The sequence below is a fragment of the Rhinichthys klamathensis genome, unplaced genomic scaffold (assembly GCF_029890125.1).
Source record: "Rhinichthys klamathensis goyatoka isolate OS25496 unplaced genomic scaffold, OSU_Roscu_1.1 h1tg000009l_1, whole genome shotgun sequence".
In the NCBI taxonomy this organism is placed as follows: domain Eukaryota; kingdom Metazoa; phylum Chordata; class Actinopteri; order Cypriniformes; family Leuciscidae; genus Rhinichthys; species Rhinichthys klamathensis.
Window position 1 is genome coordinate 2,341,130 of NW_026606562.1, and position 18,871 is coordinate 2,360,000.

An 18,871-nucleotide genomic window follows, 5' to 3' on the forward strand; every position below is an offset into this window, starting at 1 on the left:
TATATTAGAGGTGGGCATAGATAATTTTTTTTAATCTAGATTAATCTAGATTAAAATGGCTCATTTGAATTCTCCCGAAGGCATTCAGAATATGTGTGCTACCCAAATAATGACTAAAAGTAAGTCTTTGAGAATAGTTTGCCTCGCGTAGGGATGTGCATTTCTGCCAAAAATGCCATTCGACAATCGAGGAGCAAAAGTCGAATATCGTAAAAAACAAAACAAAAAAAAAACGCAATGACAGAAAGGGAGGCCAATTTCATCTTTAGCGATTAGTCATCAAACAAACTGTTTATTAATTGAACAAGTAACATGTTTTCGTCCTTTTTTTTAACATAGTAGGCTAATTGAAAGAAGAATAAAAAACAATACGCACGACAGTCCGTTTTTGCATCGCCAATGCTCGTTAGATCAAAAAATAATGTCATCATATGTCATAAGAATTTTATGTGAACCTGCCTTGTTACTGCAATAGCCTCATTTTTAAACAAATTAGTTTCAATCAATGTAAACTATTCGTGTGATTATGCCACTGCGCAATACACGCGCAATACACACACAATGTATTACCTGAATGAAATGAAATCGAATGTATCGTCCAGTGGAATCATTCATTCACAGACAGCTTACGAAGATGTTCAACTAATAAAGATCTTCATCGCTGGCAAAAATATGATGCATTTGCAGATTTGCATTCACTAGACTAGACTGTAGATTGGCCACTTCATCCAACGCTCTTGATGCTCTTAAATCTTCCTGTTTCGACTCCGAGTGTGAATTGAAAGCGCTTCAGACGATTCAGTGCGCGAGGAACTGAACAGATCAACTGATTCGCGAACCGATTTAGACAGATCATCTGACAACTTGTTTGATGAAGTCTTTGAACAGAATCGACTCAAAAGAGTGATTCATTTGTAAATGAGCATCGCTCATGCCCATACAAAGGACACAGCGCGCTTGGAATAAACTCATTTAACAACGTATTGCATTAAAATAAAGTAACGAGAGGAACGTCGCCCAACGTAACAAAGTAAAAGTACACCTTGTGTCCCTGACAGGAAAATACCCTACTGCGCGATCTGTGACAGTAGGCGCGGCGTCATACTACACATTAGAATTGCGCGAAAATATAACGATATTCGAAAAAGCTATTTATGATCCCAACCCAACTTTGATTAACGGCGATATTTTTTTTTATCGCCCGATAAGAGTCTCACGTTAACGCAGCACTTTAACGCCGATAACGGCCCAGCACTAATATATATATATTACAATAGAAGATATTTCACAATATTAATGTTTTACTATATTTTTGATCAAATAAATACCATGGTGAGCATAAGTACGGTCCGTAAAGGAACATGATGGAAAAGAAATATTAGATGGGAGGATGAACAAGGAGCATGACTGGTCTTGAATGATGCTTTTGAGGATATTAACTCTCTCCCTGCCATTGACTGAATTGTCCGGCTTTCTGTGTTTTCTCCGTCACACGTGTGAAGAAGAAGCAGAAACAAGCGATATCATATGAAAACAGATGCATATGTAAAATTACGCGATCATCAACATTAAACAGCATATAAATCAAATCTGCCTAATGTCACTGAATGAAATGTCGACCCAGGACGAGTTATAGGACTGTGAAGCTTTAGGGGTGTTGATGGACTCGCTCTACTCCATCTGTGTTTTCATCATCGTTCTGAATCTGATCTGAATGTAGTCTTTGACAAAAACGGGATTTTTCTCAGCTTTTTGCTTGAAATGTTGCTTTTTTATTAAACTTAGCCACATTCAATGTTGATAAAAAAAAGAATTCATGAAGCGTTGTGTTTAAAAGCAGAGGCTTTGTTCTTTCTTTTTATTCATATAACAAAATGTTCTGGTGGCCCTGATTTTTTTTTTGGGTGTGTGAAAATGATCAAAACCCCTGGCGGGGAAAGAGTTAAAAGGATATTCCTGCATGTTGCTGAAATCTGATCTGGACATCACTCTTGAACTTTCCAAACCTGTGATCAGTGGTGTTCCCCCGGATGCTTTGGACTTCCTCGACACACAAATGAGTTCGAAAACGGATCTCTGGAAGAATAATGAACCGCTGTCAGATCTGATTCCTGGAAAAGCCTGATAGACGGCATGGAAGACCTGATGTCTCGCTGAGCAGATGTTTAACATTTCACAGGCTTCAGAAGGAAAGGCTTCTGTCGAAACATTCGTTTTATGTGCATGAATCCAGAACAAATCAATGCTTTAGAGATAACTAGAGACATGTAGTGCAGACATATAGATATCAGATACATTTGAAATGGTTTCCAACAATACAAGAACTGCATCCATCCAACACTTTACTATCATATTATGGTAACACTTTACAATAGGGTTTTATTGGTTAACATGTTAACTACGTCTCTGTTAATGTTGATCTGACGTTGGTGAACGAACATGAACGTTTCAACATTAACAAATGCAAAAAAAAAATACACTGGCCATTGTTAGTTCATGTTAGTTAATGCATTAACTAAGAAAGGAGACTTTATTGTAAAGGGTTTCCCATGTTTTAGTTTGAAGATAACCACTGAGTTCTTGTTTCGATATGGCGTTTGCATTATGGCTGGTTTTATTATTCTTTATGTGTAGGGCAGTGTCTTATAAGATGAACAATTAGATTTAACGATTATGTTTATTGGTTAAGTAAGACTTTGCTCATGATGCATTTGTTGTATTAAATTGCTCGCAACATTTAAACCCAATGCAATATAGCATAAATGCCCTATTGCAAATAACAAGGACATAAACGTTTACAGCATCAATATTTAATGTTAAAATCAGTGATAAATGTAAATTGCTGCAATTTTTTTTTTTTTTGGCTTTGCTTTATCTTGCTTTTTTTTTTTTTTTTTTTTTTTTTTTTTTTTTTTTGCTTTTTGCTTTTGGTGTTTTGTTTTAAGTCAGTTTATTGTTAAGTTGAAATGACGTACACATGCAAGTTGATTGAACTTAAAAACCGAAAAAAGCTTTGTGCTTTTGCACTGTTGGCCACAGCAACTGCACCGATTACCCAGAATGCTCCTCTCCGCTGAGCTGTGGTGTTCTCTTATCTCCTCGAGAGGGTCTTCTCTGTCCACGTGCTCTGATAACACCTGACCTTTCTCTTTGAATGTCACCAGTCTTCGTGTGCTTGTTTTAGAAGGTCTTATAAGGTCAGAGTAACCCCGCACACACACTGGAAACAGACGCGGAGTTTGTCAGGTCGCTTGTGTTTACAGGTGAACCACGAGAGATTGTGTCTTGAGAAGATGACCTTTCCAAACCTGCTATAACTGCAACACCTCGAGTAAAAGCTAAGGCGCAACACAACCTTTTTCCGCGAGCGTTTAGAAGCATCTCTGCGCGCTTTCAGTTTTCTCATTTTTGAATCACTAATGGTTTGTTCTGACTTGAAAGCCTCGATAACCGAGTTTGTTCGTAGATGTCATACTGTATGTTCAGAGATATTGCATTATGACTGGCAGGAATTGCAACGAGAGGATGCTTTCATTGCCAAGCAACTTCAGTTTCAGTTTGATTTATGCAGGAAAACTAGGTTTGGAAACAGTGTATTAAATGAATTAGTCAACAAGACTCGGTTTGAATCAATCTAATGACTCAAATCTATTCAAATCTAAGTGTATTCAATGAACTGCCTTTCATTTCTAATGAATTAATTGGAAAAAAAACATTTAAATGAAAGTGTTGATTGGTATATGTAAGTAAATTATTCTTTATTACCAAATATTCTTCAATTTGGACCAATTATTTTTTTGGAATTAAGTGAAATCAGAATCATTAAGTGTATATATATATATGTGTGTGTGTTTATATCTCACAACAAGTAGCATTTTATAATAATAAAAATACAATCGAACTAAACATTTAATAATAATCAAAATGCAATCAAATAAATAATTGAAATGTAATAATAATCAGAAAAACATGTTATAATGAGAATAATAAACATTGTATAATAATTTCAATTTAATAGTAACCAGAATAAACATTTTACAATGATTAGACTGTAATAATAATCAGAATAAGCAAGACTAAAAAATTATAATAATATAATAATAACAGTGCAATAATAATCAAAATAAACTTTTGTCATAATGATTAGAATGTAGTACTCATAGAAAAGTCATTGAAATAAATGAGTCAAAAAGAGTTGGTTTGAATCAATCGAATGACTCGAATCTAATGTTTATTCAATGAACTGCCTTTCATTTCTAAGGAATTAATTGGAAAAATCTACATTTAACTGAAAGTGTTGATTGGCATATTTAAGTCAATTATTCTTTATTACCAAATATTCTTCAATTTGGACCAATTATTTGTGTTATTGGAATAAAGGACGTTTAAGTAAAATCAGAATCAAGTTCTTTTACGATTCTCTCGTCCCTTCAGAGAATCCTCTTATTTCTCCCTGTAAATTGGCTCTGAAACACCTCTGCTTTCATCAGATGGTAAATGGGGAGCAAACTGAACTGCTGCTAAATTTGGCATATTATATCCGGCACAAATTCGCTAATGAAGAAATAATTGGTGTGACACCTGGCACCTTCCCTTGGCCTGATTTCCTCCAGAACCTGCGCTTGCTCGAGCTGTGGGGACGTGGTCACGGTTAGTCGCTGCTATTGAGATTTCCAGTTGAAAAATGTGCACTGAGCTCATTTACTTCATTTGTATGCGTGTCGTGCAGGTTTTGATATGCAAGTGAGCAACTAGAATTTTTTATTTCTTTTTTCACAAATTTGATTTCAAGCATAGAAAATCAAGCTTGAAATTAAAAGCAACCATTCGGAATGACTTACAGTTAGTCCTGATTAAACATTGTGTCGTTTATTTCATCTAGAGTTCTCTATTAAGTTGCATTAGCATATCAAATGTTCAATTCACAACGCAAAAGCTTTAGTTTTATATTTGTATTGCCTCATGAAGCAACCTCAGCTATTTTTACTGGTTATATCACTGTCCAGATGTTGATATGATAACACGTTTCATAAACATGATACACTGTAAACCCGAATAAGTTGGCAAAACTCAAAAATTTTAAGGTTTATGTAAGCAGAACTTAAACATTTTAAGTTAAGAACAATTAAAATGTATGAGTACACTAAATCATGCATTTAACTTAAAACTTTCATGTAATCTCAATATAATCACTTGTATTAGTGTATACTTAGCTAGCTTTAACAAGCTAGTTTGCTAACATACTAAATTGTTAACAATAAAATATTAAACAGTAGCACTTGCTGTATGAGTGCAGCAATATGGAGGTTTTATTTGCTCTCAAATCAAGCTCATGCACCACTCGTCACCATGATGGTAACTATCCTAAAACCAACATTAACAGAAATTCTTTCTAAATATAGCATAACAAAACATTAATCACTACTAAATCTCCCACTTAACATTAATCTTGCACAAAAAAACATTATATTACACTTAATTTAGCATTTACTCTCCCTTTCGAGTGCTATCGGCAAAGCATGCTGGGAAATAGACATCCCAGCCGTTTCAGTTAAAGTTTCAGTTTGTCTAAATTAAAAGAAATAATTTCATACAACTCAAAACAATGAAACAGTTCAGTTTACTTAAAATATATCAGTTCTGTGAACTTGAAAGAAAAAGAAAGTGCTAAATACTCATAAAAGTTAATTTGACTAAACTAATTAGTTTATTTTAAGTTTGTCCTACTCAAACCAATCAAGTATTTTGAGCGTTAGGGTTTACAGTGTACAATTACTGTCGCACACTGCCTTTAGGTTGCATGCTGCTTTTATACCAAGGCGTATGAATTTAATTGATTAACAAATGACAAAAGTTTAAAAAGGTACATGTAATATGATCAGAATATATATTTAAGAATATTCAGAATGTAATAATCAGAGTAAACATCTTATATTAGTCAAGAGTATAATAATAATCAGAAGTAGCATTTTATAATAATCCGAATTTAATAATCATAAAAATGTTTTATAATAATCATAATGTAAAAATTACAATAAATAATCGGAAAAAACATTTAAAATAAACAGGAAAAAAATGTATTAAAAGAATAAATATTTTATAATAAGTGCAATATAATAATAATAATCAGAATAAACATTTTGTAAGTCAATTTTATAATAAGTTGAATAAATATTTTATAATGATTAGAATGTGATAATAATCAGAACGAGCATTTTATAATAAGAATTAACATTTAATAATAATATAGTAATAATATAATAATAACAACGTAATAATAATCAAAATAAACTTTTCATAATGATTGGGATATTGTAATCGTATACACATTTCACAATAATCAGAATGTGATAATAATCAGAATAAACATTTTATAGTAGTCAGAATTTAATAATAATCAGAAATATTGCACATTTTGTAAGAACACGCATTTTATAATAATTACATTTCATAATAATCAGAATGTAATTATAACCTAAATAAACATTTTATAATAATCAGCATAAATTTTTTTTAAATAATCAAAATGTAACGATAATGAAAACAACACGCTTCAAACGTGGTTCATCCAAGCAGAGTTTAGAGCCTTTTTGTTATATATATTGTTGTGATGAATAATCAATGTTCAACTATAGCTCACACTCTAAATGATCTGAATCTGATGCTGCTATTAGTTTGCATTTATAGCAGAGAATTATATCCGCTGTTGCATGGGTGTGGATGGCACCTGATCTATTTATATAAATGTTAAATATATTACTGGAATATTTAATTCAATGACCACCGTTCTGTGTTTTGGTTGTGATTTGTCTGCTAGACACTCAGTTTTACATCAGTTATGATTACATAATGGAGTGACCATTAAGAACATGACTAATTGAATTTAAGCAGCTGCATGGGAAATGCATGATAGATCTGGTGTGTAATAGTGCCAGGTTTGGCACAGCTCGGTCTTGACGCTCTCAATGTGAGCCTTTACTATGAGGTCAGTTCTCTCAGCGACTGGGATCCCTAATTCATGTCCGATTAGTTCTTCAAATCTCCTGTCTTCTCCTCTGTAGTTTTCCACAGGAACCAAAGAGCTTTGTGGGACCTCCGCCAAGTTCCTCGGGTGCGGTTGGTCCAGCATCCCTCATCTTTCAGTGTAGAGCGAAGGAACCACATTGAGCCACACCAACAAACAAACCCGTTCCAAACCTGTGCGACTGATTTTCTTCTGTCGAACACAAAAGAAGGTATTTTGAAAAATGTCTTTTGTCCACACAATGAAAGTCAATGGGGTCCAAAAATTGGACCCCATTGACTTTCATTGTATGGACAAAAGGACTTCAAATTGACTTCCTGAAAGTCAGTGGGGTCCGATTTTTGAAGTCCATTGAGTTTCATTGTATGGACAAAAGCACTTAAAATTGACTTTCTGTGGGGTTTAATGTTGCTCTCCAGTTCTGCTTATCATCTTGGAGTTAAAAACCGAAGACAATTACGGTAAACGATGACATTTCTATCACGATAATAGAAAATAATTGCTCTAATGAGCTGCTCATTGTATCCTGTCCTTCAGGAGGTCCCTTAAAAACGTCTCACTTGAGGTCATAAAGCATCCCAGGGCACTTAACTTAAAGAGTAAGGAGTGTTACCTTGGTTTCGACCTTGGTCTTTGGGATAATTTCCCCCAAAGGTCCATTAAGACCTTTTTCTAATAACCTGTCCACCTCTAAATAGCACAATGGTGATGGACTGGTGCAGTTTTGTCCAAAGGTGGAGGTCAATGGACGTTCTTCAACATCGGTTAACCCGCTACCCTTTTGAAAAAGTTCTGTGGCTGTACCATGGTACACTTACGATGATAAAATCAAATGATACCATGATAAAATCATGGTAAGTTGTGTTTAAGGTGGCACCTTTAGCACTGGCAAGTCATTTTCTTCATGCAAGGGTCCATCCATACAGAACACGTTTTTTTGCATGTTTTCAAAAGTAGCATTTTTATAATAATGAATGCTTCCCAATGACAAGTTTTGACTCTATTAGTGTCTATTTTGTACACGACGTTGATGCGCTACAACAGGTAAACATGTCAGCAGTGTGACATTTCACCATGAGCAAAAATTACCACGAATTTGATCGTGATTGAATCAATTGACAAAAGTATTGATGTGAGGGAAAAAGTGTTGCCAATTTCTAAGTTCGCTTAACCCTTAGCCCTTGAGTTTATACTTTTCCTAACTAAAAGCAACAAATATAATATCTTTAAGGATATTAGAAAAGAAAAAGTAGATGCTATGACCGTGTCCTGCGTGAGACATTGAGGTAAAGACGTACGTCTAGCGCATGTTTACAATGAAATACATTGGAAAAGGAGTGCAGTGGAAAACAAAAATGTCTGAGTGTGATAAGTTATATGAATGCTGAATGATTAACATGTTTATATACCATTTTACTTACATGATAGCCCAAGAAAATCATGAAATGGTACATTTTTGTTAGCGTAACGTTCTGCAGCATTAACCGAGCTAGTGTTATAATGAAATAGCAATGCATCGATGCTAATATGCTGTCTGAAAATAAAGCACATGACAGATAAAGAGGCATTAGCATCATTAGCATCATTTCATCTGGTTTAGCCTTTGTGTGGCGACTGTGTTTGTTATGACACTCTCGCATTCGTTAGCGGCTCATTCATATGCAAGGCTCGATGAAGCAGAGCCAAAAGTGTGTCAGTTTGCCTCATTTTAATTAGCCCGTTTCTCCTTTAGCCCACTGAGAAAAGCTAAGAGAGGACAAAGCAAAGCAGCATTAACGCTGGCGTCAACTTCCATTAGCTGAAGCGTCAGACGTGTTCTTCTCTGCAGCTGGTGCTACATAAAGACAGAGACAAAAAGTGGACGACGCTAGTCTAGTTCCTTGCGTAGCATTGCTGCTGTTTTGAGAAGCTAATGAAACAAATGGCTGTATCGATCTTCATTCACAAAGCGTGATACACCGTACAGAACGCAATGCTTATGTCGAGATTAGTAATGCAAAGAAATTACGGCATACTATATTTTCTCTGAATAAAACAACAACATATCGGCCAAATCAGTTAGCGCTTCTGAATTGTCACTACAGTAAAGATCAATCTTGAAAACACGGTAAGAATTAAAATCCCCCTGTGGTCAATAGTTTCATCCCTTAAAACTCACCAAAATTCAATATTTCAATATTTTTTCTTACAGATTGATGTGTGTGATACAGTGTAATTCTGTCTTTCGGTTTTCGGCTAAATTTAGTTTTTAGCTTCTGTGCTTCGGTAAAAAAAAAAATATTTTGGTGCATCACTAATCAAGATTCAATCGCTATACAATACATTACAATCCGATCCTGATTGAAATGATCGACATAGACTTTCACACACCAATCCCGGTAAATTACCGTAACATTGCCAGAATGACTATACCGGTAAATGCACAAATATGCCGTTCACACAACGGCGTTCCGGCTTTTTACTGGTAAGTGGGCATTTACACAACAGCTCCGAAATACCGGTAACGTCTGTGATGTCAGTCATGCGAAGTGATCTTTAAACACAGCATAAGGAGAAGCGCTGTAGTTTCGGTATCACTCCAATTTGAAGACATTTGTAAACGCCGGTGGCGAGTAAACGCGTCGTCTACGTCATCATTTTATGAATGGCCCAGAGCCGTTGCTCTTTCAACGGCTTCTGATTGGCCCAAATCACTTCTTACATCAGCAAGCTCTGACCTCGTACGTGCAAAATACTGGTAAACTTCATTCCGCGTTCACACAGCGCATATACCGGTAATTTACTGGTAATGTTACAACGTCCCTTACTGGAAGATTGCCGAAACCTTTTGAAACGGTCCTGTTCACACATGATCTGTTACCGGTAATGACTGCATGTGTGTGAGGGGCTATTGATACAGCTACAGTATTAATACAATATTGTGAGGAAGTAGAATCATGATTTACCGATACTTGATTTGAACATACTTTGCCATGCTTTAGCCATTATTAAGTTAGCCTAACAACTAGCCTTTATATTTCCTAGTTAAAAGGAACCAATATCATATGATAATTTTTTTTTTTCTTCAATGAACTTCATTTTAAAGTCCAAAGTATACTTTGTTTTTTTACGCATTCACTAGCGAACTTGTCAAACGCCTATACTTCATTTGATAGTGTGCGTGAAGGCAGACGGTCGACACATGCGCTCTATGAAGTTTCATCTTTGTCCAGAATCGCGCTTTTTTTCTCCAGAAGTTATGACAGATAAAACTGTCTTTGTATTCTTCTGAACTAAAGTTGCACCTATCTCATAACCCCCTCACTCAAGCACTTGTCAATGTGGGCGTTTCTTGTTGTTGCAGTCTCTGATATTTTGTTATTGTTGTTCCATCTTTTTAGTTTCGTTTTCTATCGTGAAACAACACGCTAGGCCAGTTTTACCACCTTGTGGAACAACTGATTAGTGCAAAACAATTCAATGCGCATACGCGGCCTGGCCTGCATGTACAAAGTACTGTTATTCTGTACTATTCTGCTGAAGTATACTTTGGGTTTAAAACAGAAAGGTGTGGTCTAGCGGTTAGCAAACATGCTACTATACGTTCGCTCGGGCAGACAGCGTTCCAATCATCATTTCCCATCCTCTTCTACTTGACTATTAATAACAGTGGTAAAAAGGCCAACATTAATATTAAAACCCACTTGGTAAAAGCACTTGTAAACTTGTTTACTAGCCGTTTGGCTAACTTTTGCTAAATAATTAAATAACTAAACATGAGTAAATGATTATCAATTTTGTATCTTTAGGTGAACATGCATTAAAGCTGAATTGTAAAGGTTCTCTTGGAGAACTGCAGAGTTTGACTGGCGTAACACAACAGTGGGGTTCAGCACCAGTGCCAGACATTCGTTCTGATAGCGCCGCCCCAATCTCTTGTGGAAGAAAAAAAATCAATTTAGATAATTTCCCTCCATTATTGTTGGCTAAAAGGCATCAGATACAGCTTGCAGTGCTGTACTAATTAGATTGTGACACAGTGTAATTGGCTTTAGCAGGTTTCGGGGAAGAAATGGACTATGGGGAGGAGGGGAACATTTCACCCTCGTTGTCTCTTCAACACCCTGAGCAGGACGTGCTGATAACCTCTTGACCATCGATTCTGGCGCTGTGAATTGGTCTCCCTGTCTAATGAATCTCTCTAACAATATGTACTGGGGTATTACTGTGATCCCTATGATAGTGAAACCCTTTTTTTGGGCATGGTAACATGGTAATACTATGGTTTTTTTACATGCTTTATTAATACCATTTTTTTTGGGGGGGGGGGTATGGTACCATGGTAAAACTATATTTTTTAGACTTGTACAGAGGGAATACCATGCTTTTGGATATGGTAAACATTATCATTCCATGTTTTTTTGGATGTACCATGATAAATTCTTGAACATATACAGTGATTATACCATGCTATTTTTCAACATGTAATACAATTCTATATATTTTTTGTTGTTGACATATATGGCAATACCATGGTTATACCGTTTTTCAAAATGCACCTTGGTAATGCGTGTTTTTTTGTTTGTTTTTTTGGGGACATTTCATCCAAATACCATGTTAATGAGTATGATAAACGTTCAATCCTGTAGTATTTCCATCTGACTCTATCACTGTATCATGGTACAACTACAGTACTTTTCTAACAGCCACCTTCGGATACTTATGAATTACATATGTTTTTTTTGTTTTTTTGACAAAAATGCGTATTGGCTTAATTGTTACTACTGTTAAAATACAGTTGTCATTCAAAATATTTGCATGTTAACTTCTAATACATTGTCACCTCAACTACAAAAATGATAAATGTACTCCTAGGTTGCCACCAGCCTGCTGAGTTACTCACTTTATTTCAGAAACGGAGTGATAACACAAAGTTAGTCCTAATATTCCTGCTTTCAGAAGATCGAATGAATTCCTCAAAAGCATACATAATTCAAAGCCGCTTTCGATTTTAAAACAATCCCATCAGTTTGACAGTACAGAGCTCAGAAGTTGTGCCGGGCTCGGCTGATTCATCTGAAAAGCTTTTAATGTCGATGTTTTCAATCTGATCATTGAGCACTGATTACATTTCAAACGGACTCGCATATCGCGCTTAATTTCAGACAAGATGTTAAAATCGTATTCAGTTTTGCATCGCTAATCAGCCTGTCATGCATAAAGCTGTTTAATGTTTTTTGTTAATAAATCCTGAATATTTACACTATTTTATTAATGAATGAACACTATATATGGGGTATACACTCACCTAAAGGATTATTAGGAACACTATACTAATACTGTGTTTGACCCCCTTTCGCCTTCAGAACTGCCTTAATTCTGCGTGGCATTGATTCAACAAGGTGCTGAAAGCATTCTTTAGAAATGTTGGCCCATATTGATAGGATAGCATCTTGAGATCTGGTGACTGTGGGGGCCATTTTAGTACAGTGAACTCATTGTCATGTTCAAGAAACCAATTTGAAATGATTCAAGCTTTGTGACATGGTGCATTATCCTGCTGGAAGTAGCCATCAGAGGATGGGGACATGGTGGCCAAAAAGGGATGGACATGGTCAGAAACAATGCTCAGGTAGGCCGTGGCATTTAAACGATGCCCAATTGGCACTAAGGGGCCTAAAGTGTGACAAGAAAACATCCCCCACACCATTACACCACCACCACCACCAGCCTGCACAGTGGTAACAAGGCATGATGGATCCATGTTCTCATTCTGTTTACGCCAAATTCTGACTTTACCATCTGAATGTCTCAACAGAAACCGAGACTCATCAGACCAGGCAACATTTTTCCAGTCTTCAACTGTCCAATTTTGGTGAGCTCTTGCAAATTGTAGCCTCTTTTTCCTATTTGTAGTGGAGATGAGTGGTACCCGGTGGGGTCTTCTGCTGTTGTAGCCCATCCGCCTCAAGGTTGTGCGTGTTGTGGCTTCACAAATGCTTTGCTGCATACCTCGGTTGTAACGACTGGTTATTTCAGTCAAAGTTGCTCTTCTATCAGCTTGAATCAGTCGGCCCATTCTCCTCTGACCTCTAGCATCAACAAGGCATTTTCGCCCACAGGACTGCCGCATACTGGATGTTTTTCCCTTTTCACACCATTCTTTGTAAACCGCTTTGTTGAAATCGCTGGTGTTTCTGACGTCACAAACGACCTTGTAACCAATCAGATCAACGTGTGATCGTCAACCAGTGGATCTCTGAGCTGGAGTGAGTGAGTGGAGGCGGGGCTCATTTGCATATGCATAGAACCGCATATATTAAATGAGGCAAGGGTGTAGAGTTACATTCACGCTATTTTAAGGCATGACAAAAAAAATTCAAGGAAAAACATTTAAATATGTAATTTTGGTGATCAAAGATGAGTTTTAAGGGATGAAACTATTGACTACAGGGATTTTAATTCTTACCGTGTTCGACGCAGTTTTCAAGATTGATCTTTACTGTAGTGACAATTCATCACCATTGATTCTTCCCGCTGTCGCAAACACTTCACTTCTGTGCCGGGTGATTGTGTGACTCGAGACATCGGCAGCCACATCGACCCTTCCAGCTCACGCCCTGCTTGTGTGCTGCCTTTATGGATATTAGAACGTTTATTTTGAAAAAACAAAATACAATAGCATTTAGTAATTAGTTCTAGAGTGATTTCTGAAGGATCATGTGACACTGAAGACTAGAGTAATGATGCTGAAAATTCAGCTTTGATCACAGGAATAAATTACATTTTAAAATATATTAAATAAAAAATATATTAAAATATGATTTGAGATTTGAATATTATTTCACTGTTTTTAATGTGCTTTTGTTGAAATAAATGCAGCCTTGGTGAGCATAAAAGACTTAAATATTATATTATATTATATTAAATATAAACTTTTGACCAAGAGTTTGTGTATCTGAAGTGTTTCAAAAAAAGTTTCAAAAAAAAAAGATGAAATATATTCTAAAAAGAAGAAAAAAATTATGTTTTCAAAGTAAAAAGAAAAAATAGGTTGCTATGGCAACCTGGTAGGCTACTGGTGTTGAGCCTCTAACCATCTCAAACATACAAGTATTGAGTCAGACATCAAAGGCTTGACATCAGCGGTGCAGTAACTGCAGCCGTCATATTAGGTGTGTGCATCGATTTAGGTGTGCTGTTCATTCTGGATAGTTGTGATGCCTTTCACATTATTTGCACTTGAAGTCATACAGAAGTGTTTCAATTAAAGCAAGTGATGCTTTGCAATGTGACAAACTTAGATCAGTCCCATTTTAATCAATGGTGTTGTTTACACTACAAGTGTAGCAATGCCACCACATACGGTGTAGACAGCTTCATTGACTATGATGGGAGAGATGGCCTAGTTTTACACTCACTCGCTTCCAGTTTTTTTTACCAGCCGGAGATAAAAAATGACCTTATTGTGTAAAATTTATATTTAGAAATTAGGATGTTTTCTTTGTGCAGAGGCCATGTTGTAAATTAAATGTTTGCTTATTTTGATAAATAATGTCAATTATATTGGCACCATATTGGTCATTAATTCATTCGTTCATTAATTCTACTCACTAACTCCACTCATTCCACTCGACCCACTCACTCACTCACTCACTCACTCACTCACTCACTCACTCACTCACTCACTCACTCACTCACTCACTCGACTCACTCACTCACTCACTCGCTCACTCACTCACTCACTCGACTCACTCACTCGACTCACTCACTCACTCACTCACTCGACCCACTCACTCACTCACTCACTCACTCACTCACTCACTCACTCACTCACTCACTCACTCACTCACTCACTCACTCACTCACTCACTCACTCACCCCTTTCATTCACTCACTCACTGACTCACTCACTCGACCCACTCTCTCACTAACTCAATCACTCACTCAACCCACTCACTCACTGACTCGACCCACTCACTCGACCCTCTCACTCACTCACTCGACTCACTCACTCGACTCACTCACTCGACCCACTCACTCACTCGACCCTCTCACTCACTCACTCACTCACTTACTCACTCGACCCACTCACTCACTCGACCCTCTCACTCACTCGACCCTCTCATTCACTCACTCACTCACTCACTCACTTACTCACTCGACCCACTCACTCGATCACTCACTCACTCACTCACTCACTCACTCACTCACTCACTCACTCACTCACTCACTCACTCACTCACTCACTCACTCACTCACTCACTCACTCACTCACTCACTCACCCACTTGACCCTCTCACTCACTTACTCACTCGACCCTCTCTCACTCACTCACTCACTCACTCACTCGACCCACTCACTCACTCACTCACTCGACCCACTCACTCACTCACTCGACCCTCTCACTCACTCACTCACTCACTCGACCCACTCACTCACTCACTCACTCACTCACTCAACCCACTCACTCACTCACTCGACCCACTCACTCACTCACTCACTCACTCACTCACTCACTCACTCACTCACTCACTCACTCACTCACTCACTCACTCACTCGACCCTCACACTCACTCACTCACTCACTCACTCACTCACTCACTCACTCACTCACTCACTCACTCACTCACTCACTCACTCACTCACTCACTCACTCACTCACTCGAGCCACTCACTCACTCACTAACTCACTCAACCCACTCACTCACTCACTCACTCACTCGACCCTCACACACACTCACTCACTCACTCACTCACTCGACCCACTCACTCACTCACTCACTCGACCCACTCACTCACTCGACCCACTGACTCACTCACTCACTCGACTCACTCACTCACTCACTCGACCCACTCACTCACTCACTCACTCACTCACTCACTCACTCACTCACTCACTCACTCACTCACTCACTCACTCACTCACTCACTCACTCACTCGACCCTCACACACACACACTCACTCACTCACTCACTCAAGTTCAATTTCAATTTCAATTTCAATTTCAATTTTTCAATTTCAAATTAGCTTTATTAGCATGACTGTGTAACACAATGTTGCCAAAGCATATTAAATATAAATAATAAAACAAACAGTGAACATATATGTATAAATCATGTCATATGTAGCATTGTAAATATATAGATAAATAAACACAATCTATCTTAATAAATAGATAAATAAATACATTTGATCACTCTGGAGAATTAGCTGTCTCTGGCGTTGTGAATAGCTAGCACATATTTAGCCGCTAGTGCAGCTGTATTAACATCTTCTCCCAGTAAGAAGGACATTTTGACAGTGTCGCTCAGTTCATAGAATGATGGGATCAAGGCTTCAAATTTGGGCAGAAAAGTGTCTCTTATACTGGTATATTTAGAGCAGAAAAGCAGAAGGGCACTCACTCACTCACTCACTCGACCCACTCACTCACTCACTCACTCGACCCACTCACTCACTCGACCCTCTCACTCACTCACTCACTCACTCGACTCACTCACTCACTCACTCACTCACTCACTCACTAACTCGACCCACTCACTCACTCACTCACTCACTCACTCACTCACTCACTCACTCGACCCACTCACTCACTCACTCGACCCTCTCACTCACTCACTCACTCACTCACTCACTCACTCACTCACTCACTCACTCGACCCACTCACTCACTCACTCACTCACTCACTCACTCACTCACTCGACCCTCTCACTCACTCACTCACTCACTCACTCACTCGACCCACATTTACTCACTCGACCCACTGACTCACTCACTCACTCGACCCACTCACTCACTCACTCGCTCGACCCACTCACTCACTCACTCACTCACTCACTCACTCACTCACTCACTCACTCACTCACTCACTCACTCGCTCGACTCACTCACTCACTCACTCGACCCTCTCACTCACTCGACCCACATTTACTCACTCGACTCACTCACTCACTCACTCACTCACTCACTCACTCACTCACTCACTCTCACTCACTCACCCCTCTCATTCACTCACTCGCTGACTCACTCACTCACTCACTCGACCCACTCACTCACTCACTCACTCACCCACTCACTCACTCGACTCACTCACTCGACTCACTCACTCACTCGACTCACTCACTCGACCCTCTCACTCACTCACTCACTCACTCGACCCACTCACTCACTCGACCCTCTCACTCACTCACTCACTCACTTACTCACTCGACCCACTCACTCACTCGACCCTCTCACTCACTCGACCCTCTCACTCACTCACTCACTCACTTACTCACTCGACCCACTCACTCGATCACTCACTCACTCACTCACTCACTCACTCACTCACTCACTCACTCACTCACTCACTCACTCACTCGACCCTCTCACTCATTTACTCACTCGACCCTCTCTCACTCACTCACTCACTCACTCACTCGACCCACTCACTCACTTACTCACTCGACCCTCTCTCACTCACTCACTCACTCACTCGACCCACTCACTCACTCACTCACTCACTCACTCACTCACTCACTCACTCACTCGACCCACTCACTCACTCACTCACTCGACCCTCTCACTCACTCACTCACTCGACCCACTCACTCACTCACTCACTCACTCACTCACTCACTCACTCACTCACTCGCTCGACTCACTCACTCACTCACTCGACCCTCTCACTCACTCGACCCACATTTACTCACTCGACTCACTCACTCACTCACTCACTCACTCACTCACTCACTCACTCTCACTCACTCACCCCTCTCATTCACTCACTCGCTGACTCACTCACTCACTCACTCGACCCACTCACTCACTCACTCACTCACCCACTCACTCACTCGACTCACTCACTCGACTCACTCACTCACTCGACTCACTCACTCGACCCTCTCACTCACTCACTCACTCACTCGACCCACTCACTCACTCGACCCTCTCACTCACTCACTCACTCACTTACTCACTCGACCCACTCACTCACTCGACCCTCTCACTCACTCGACCCTCTCACTCACTCACTCACTCACTTACTCACTCGACCCACTCACTCGATCACTCACTCACTCACTCACTCACTCACTCACTCACTCACTCGACCCTCTCACTCATTTACTCACTCGACCCTCTCTCACTCACTCACTCACTCACTCACTCGACCCACTCACTCACTTACTCACTCGACCCTCTCTCACTCACTCACTCACTCACTCGACCCACTCACTCACTCACTCACTCACTCACTCACTCGACCCACTCACTCACTCACTCACTCGACCCTCTCACTCACTCACTCACTCGACCCACTCACTCACTCACTCACTCACTCACTCACTCACTCACTCACTCACTCACTCACTCGACCCACTCACTCGACCCACTCACTCACTCACTCACTCACTCACTCACTCACTCACTCGACCCACTCACTCACTCACTCACTCACTCACTCACTCACTCACTCACTCGACCCTCACACTCACTCACTCACTCACTCACTCACTCACTCGACCCACTCACTCACTCACTCGACCCTCACACACACTCACTCACTCACTCACTCACACACTCACTCACTCACTCGACCCACTCACTCACTCGACCCACTGACTCACTCACTCGACCCTCTCACTCACTCACTCAACCCTCTCACTCACTCACTCACTTGGCTCACTCACTCACTCACTCGACCCTCTCACTCACTCACTCACTTGGCTCACTCACTCACTCACTCACTCGACTCACTCACTCACTCACTCACTCACTCACTCACTCACTCACTCACTCACTCACTCGACTCACTCACTCACTCACTCACTCACTCGACCCACTCACTCACTCACTCACTCACTCACTCACTCACTCACTCACT

The 18,871-nt window shown here is 39.4% G+C and overlaps 1 protein-coding gene across 3 annotated transcripts in view; it reads left to right on the plus strand.

The window, feature by feature from the left end:
* LOC130093454 (E3 ubiquitin-protein ligase RNF123) overlaps window positions 1-18,871 on the plus strand; it is a 155,886-nt gene that overhangs the window by 65,466 nt on the left and 71,549 nt on the right. The window lies entirely within an intron of this gene.